At 37.0% G+C, this 5,833-nt stretch overlaps 1 pseudogene; it reads left to right on the top strand.

Annotated features, from left to right (window-relative positions):
- The first annotated feature begins 3,755 nt into the window (after window positions 1–3,755).
- Window positions 3,756–4,883, top strand: LOC118007518 (annotated as a pseudogene).
- The last annotated feature ends 950 nt before the right edge of the window (window positions 4,884–5,833 follow it).

The following is a 5,833-nucleotide window of genomic DNA, read 5'->3' as shown; positions in this document are numbered from 1 at the left end:
TTAAAAGAGTAAAAGAAGTTCATTTTCTTCCAAGACTCCTCATTACTAAACCAAGGATCAAGAACAATAAGTAAATCCATTATTGTTTCAAGACTGCATTGTGGCTTAATCTTGGTTCAAAGAAAATGAGACCGGCTGATGTTTCAATGCCAGAACAGTAGGAAAAAAAAAAAAAAAAATTCTGGTGCCAACTATGGAAGTTTATTATATCCATAGTGAGGTGGAAAGCAAAGAATTAACAGGAACAAAAGTAACACATATGCCCCCAAATCTTCAGTTATCTCATGATGAGTCATTTGCTGAAAGCAGTGGTTCAAGAGGGCTACACCATACTTTGAAACTATGCTAAGTAACAGAGTGAAGAGGAAGAGAAAGGAAATAGAATCTTATCAAGAAGGAAATGAGCCAAGAAAAGCAAAAGAATCTCTGGAATACTTGTGACGTCAATCTATAAACCTCAGAGCCCCTTCACCCTTTGGGGGAGGAGAACCATGAATGTAGGCCCTTTGTGGTTTATCATTTACAGTTTTGAAACTTGGCCAAGTCCAGTCAGAACTCCAGAATTGTGTTTTTTTATATCTCTAATATTATTGGAACACCAGCTTGTTGAAAAAAATGACACATTTCAACCAAACAAGATGAAAATCATGTGAAAGCAAATACATCACTTATAAGTAGATTGATTTCAGGGCGCCTGGGTGGCTCAGTCGTTAAGCGTCTGCCTTCGGCTCAGGTCATGATCCCAGAATTCTGGGATCGAGGCCCACATCGGGCTCCCTGTTCCGCAGGAAGCCTGCTCCTCCCTCTCCCACTCCCCCTGCTTGTGTTCCCTCTCTCGCTGTCTGTCAAATAAATAAATAAATAAATCTTAAAAAAAAAATAAAGTAGATTGATTTCTAATGCAAATGTTTCCAACCCGAAATGGAGATGATTACTTGCCCCAGGAATATTATCAGACAATGAAAATTGAGCCCAAAGATGTAACTTACTTTATTGGTAGGTGGTTCTTGAGGTGGCTTAGGGAAATAAAATCAAACAACTTTTCTACCTACAGTGAGGGTAATTTACATATATTGGATTCTCTTTACCATGTAATTGTTAGTTTCCTAATTTACTGCTTGATTGTTAACTCTTCATTTCAAAAACAATAGCAGCTTCTCCAACAAAATTCAATTCATTCTTTCAAGCTATAATTGTAGAAATTTCTTCACTCTTGAATTCCACTAATTTCCATTAATTATCATTAAATTAGTAGATTAAACTTTAAGACCTTCTTCAATTGAAATGTTTGTTAATCTAATTCTGCCATTCTCCTTAGGGGGCTGTTAACTCAAAAATATTTGTTCCTTTGTGTTTGTATTTCTGTTTACTCTTTTCCCCTCTCAAGTTAATTGTCAGGGACTTTATTTTTCCAACTTTGAAATGAGTACCTGTATCACATAAGCCTAATATTAAGAAAACGTATTTCAGCACCTATAATAGAAGTGACCTATTTGCAGAAAAAGACAATGAACCGGTTTAAAAGGTTTCTTTGTTTGTTTGGTTTTACATATAAGCTATAAAATAATTACTAAAAAGTAAAATTCAGTCACTTTTCTTCACTGAAGATCAATTCTATCGGAGTCTTAGTATTACTGAAATCAAAGCACTAACTATTTAGTGACATCAAATTCTCTGATGAATAAGCTTCTGTTCAATGTTTACATTTTTAAAACAAGAATAGTGTTTCAGATTTCTTATATACCCATTTATATTCATTATGTGATACTGGAAACCATATGTATTACATTATAATGAGTCATTGCCACTAGGCCAACAGGAAGTAACAAAAAAAGCCAAGAAACAATGTGATTTTTTCAGAATTAACTGAATGCTAGACATTTTTAAATATAGCAGCATTTTCTTTCTACAGAATAGACAAGAATGCCAACAGTTACACATGTGTGTATACTATATATGCATAATATTTAGCATATAATTATATATACACTGGCATTCATATGTAGATGTACACATATGAATAAACACATATGATTAAATTCCAACACAAATACATTGCTCTCCTTTCCTAGTAAAAAAAAATCTGTATCTTAAGGTTGAATTTTAAAAGCCATTATAAAAAATCATGTTTATATATTATATCTAATCTACATCTAGTATGTGGTTCTTTGTCTATTTCTGCATCTAGTATGATTTTTCTTACTAAAGTTTAATTTTCTTTCAATTTTAACACGTCACAAAGATGATCATATATATTTCCTGCATAAAATTTCTTTTCCTGAGAGAAAGCTTCTCAAAACATAAGATAAACTATGAAACAATAAGCAAATTGATTTAAAAATCAACAACCCGGGTGCCTGGGTGGCTCAGTTGGTTGAGCGACTGCCTTCGGCTCAGGTCATGATCCTGGAGTCCTTGGATCGAGTCCCACATCGGGGTCCCTGCTCAGCGAGGAGCCTGCTTCTCCCTCTGACCCTCCCCCCTCTCATGTACTCTCTCTCTCTCTCATTCTCTCATTCTCGCTCTCTCAAATAAATAAATAAATCTTAAAAAAAAAAATCAACAACCCTTAAAATGAGCTCTTAAAAACTGGACTCTTTTTAATCTTGGTAAATCACTGCATTGTAGCTGATCCTTTTGCATAGTGTTTATTCAATGTAGAAGTGTGTGACAGTGTAATCATTTTCAGTCTTACAAGTTATTTGCAATAAAATTAGAAACTTGTTTCTGTTTTATTTTTTTTCAAATTAAAAAAAAATTCATTATCCTTATCTCTACGTCTCTAATTCTGGTAGCATCTATAGACCCGGAACTCTTGGCATGTGCTACCTTAGACAAACATATCCCATTATAAAATTTATATAAAGGAAGGGACCTCCCAAACCTCTCTCCCTGTCTTACATTATTTCAAAAATAAACTCAGGGCTCAGCGGTATGCATTTATGGTCACTAGCATTTTTTTTTTAATTTTCAAAGAAATCATCAAACTTTCGAGTTGGTTATACTTAAACTACAGAATCATGGAGTTTTAGGCAACAGTCCCTCGTTTTACCTCAGAGATTAAGTGACTTGCTCAACAACACATAGCTCAGCGAACAGAAGGCTTGCACCAGAATCCCTTTCCCAGGTGGGTAATCCCCGTTGTGTGTGCTAGAAGATACAAACAAGTAACGTGTTGCGATCTTTATTGAAGAGAAAATGAGAATCAGCACTCTAAAATACCATTCAGTTCCACAGGATCCCAGGCTATTCTAGCCCTGTTCTAAACAAAGAGAAATTTGTAGATTTTATAAGCAAAGCCAAATTTTCAAATAAGGGAATAAGGCAAAAGCAGCAGCATAGGAAGTATGTGTGCTAAAAAAAGAATGTGCCTCTTCTTATCTCAGAAATACTGCATATACATTTTCTTGAGAAGTCAAGCTAAATTTGATTAAGCACATTTCTACATATCACATGAGCCTACCACTAGTATGGAAGAGAGTGAAAACCAAAAGAAATGCCACAGATTTCATGGTGTGATTCAGTTTCTTTCCAAGTGACACTTCCTTTGAAAAGGCATATATTTGGAATTTGCCTTTTAGAAAAATGCTTCTTTTCAATTTTCAAATATAATTCTGGTGTAATTAATTTAATCTGCATCTCAACACTTCTTGAGCTGAGCTTTCCACCAAGCACAAGATCTCTGTTTATGGACCAGAACAAAGAACAGTATACTGAACACAATCTGGAACGGTCAACATGGTGGTAGCCATAAGATGATAGAGCCTCCGTATATCATCAAAGGCATAGTCTTTCCAAGATGGCTTATCAGACCCCTGTTTATCCTTATCCATGTTCAAGTGCCCAACGGACATTTTGTTGCTTTACAAATCCTGCAAAGTAAACAGAAAAGGTGTGAGAAAAAGCATCAGATGAGAAAAAAGATGAACCTTTATGGAAGGTGAGCCTGAAGATAAGGTCTACTTAAAATGCTTACATTCAGGGGCCGCCTGGGGGGCTCAGTCAGTTAAGCATCTGCCTTTGGCTCAGGTCATGATCCCAGGGTCCTGAGATGGAGCCCCGTGTTTGGCTCTCTGCTCAGGAGGGAGTCTGCTTCTCCCTCTCCTTCTGCCTGCCACTCCCCCTGCTAATGCTCTCTCTCACTTTCTCACTCTCTCAAATAAATAAAATCTTTAAAAAACAACAACAATAACAACAGCTTATATCCAAGGCAACTATATGAGGTAAGACAGCTAATTGCTTACTTAACACATTTCAAATTCCAGACTTTACCAATCCAAAGCAAAGTGTTTATCTTGATTTGACACCAGACATGGCACTGGAGAAGAAGAAAAATGGGGAGCCGTTGGCCAGTGTTCTTAGTTCTCCATACTCATGTGTTTCAGAAATCAACAAAATCGCTGTATTTACAGGGAATGCATCAGAGATTAAAATAGCAGAAGAAAAGGGAGCTGCTGTTTGAAGAGGAACTAATAAGATTCAGAAGATTTGGGATGATGAAATTCAATCAGACTTTTATGTAGCTGTTCCAGAAATAATGCCCAAGCTTAATCCATTAAAGAAGGAAATGGAAAAAAAAAAATTTCCAATGCTTACTTGGAATCCCATTGCCTGTGACGTCCCCAAAGTTCTTGCATTATTTAAAACTGGATATGAAATTAAGGTAGATGAAGAAAGGGAGAACATTTTTAAGACCAAAATAGCAATAGTAGATCTGGCAAGTGACCAGATAGCTGTCAATCTGCTAGCAGTTGATCTCCTATCAATGTAGGCACAGACTGCTGAATTTGGGACCCTTTGCGGTCGGTCGGTCCTTTCCCTGGAAGTTTGTGACTAAAGATGAAGCCATTGTTGCCCAAAGGAGTAGAAACCAAAGAAAGTAACAATGAAGCTGCCTACAAGTGTTGCACTGGGAAATTTTCAGTGGCTTAAGAAGCAACAGAAAATTTTGAAACTGTATGATTTAGTGTCTTGTTATTTCTTCATCATTGTACTTGAAAATGAATTCTAATGCTGGAAAATCTTCTAACAGTTTCAAAAGTAAGAAAATAAAATGTTCTCTGTTTCTGAAAAAAAAAAAAAACAGTGTCTTGAATTATTAGATACGTTTTTGTTCTTACCTTCAAATATTTACATGAATTATTCAGGCTTTGGATGGATGGAGCTTTGAAATATTCAAATTCCTTGAAATATTTTATGATATAAGGTTCATATTTATTAAACCCTGTAGGATGTACTTTTCTGTGGAAGTGAAGATTCAGTTCAATTCTCCTTTCTTCAGTACAGAGAGCGTACAGAGCAGAGTCTGGGCGATGGAGGAAGGGCAAAGATAAGTAAGCCAGTCTTGAGAGATTTTACCCATAAGGAGAAATACAAAGGAATAAAACACTTGTAAACCACAAGTTATAGAGGTCCTAAAAAGAAAGAGATAACTGCCAGGCGTGGCTGGAGGAAAAGCTTCAGACAGAAGCTAGCATTCCAGATGAGCCCTGAAAGGCTAACAGAGTATCACAAATGGGGGGAGGGCAGTGAAATGAGGGGCTAAGCTGTCAACTTGACTCTTGCTCTTTTTCATTTATGAAACGCCTTTTAGATATCATAACCACACAGTCATCTTCCCAGCATGGTGCCAGCTCCTTTGGTCCAAACCTTGGTCCTGCCTCCCCACCAGGCAAACATATTCTGACTATCCCAGGAGCCCTGTTTCTGACGGCTGCCCCGCACTCCTTCCCCCACAGAGACTCCCCATTCAGCAGTTCCGCCCTTCACAAGCAGCATTTACAGTCTCATCAGAACCCCCACCAGATACCCATTCCCCCACTCTTTCCAGTCC

The sequence above is a fragment of the Mirounga leonina genome, unplaced genomic scaffold, assembly GCF_011800145.1.
Source record: "Mirounga leonina isolate KUSES-001 unplaced genomic scaffold, KU_Mleo_1.0 Mir_125, whole genome shotgun sequence".
Classification (NCBI taxonomy): Eukaryota; Metazoa; Chordata; class Mammalia; order Carnivora; family Phocidae; genus Mirounga; species Mirounga leonina.
The sequence above is the reverse complement of the archived record's forward strand: the minus strand, read 5'-3'. Positions and strand labels throughout refer to the sequence as shown.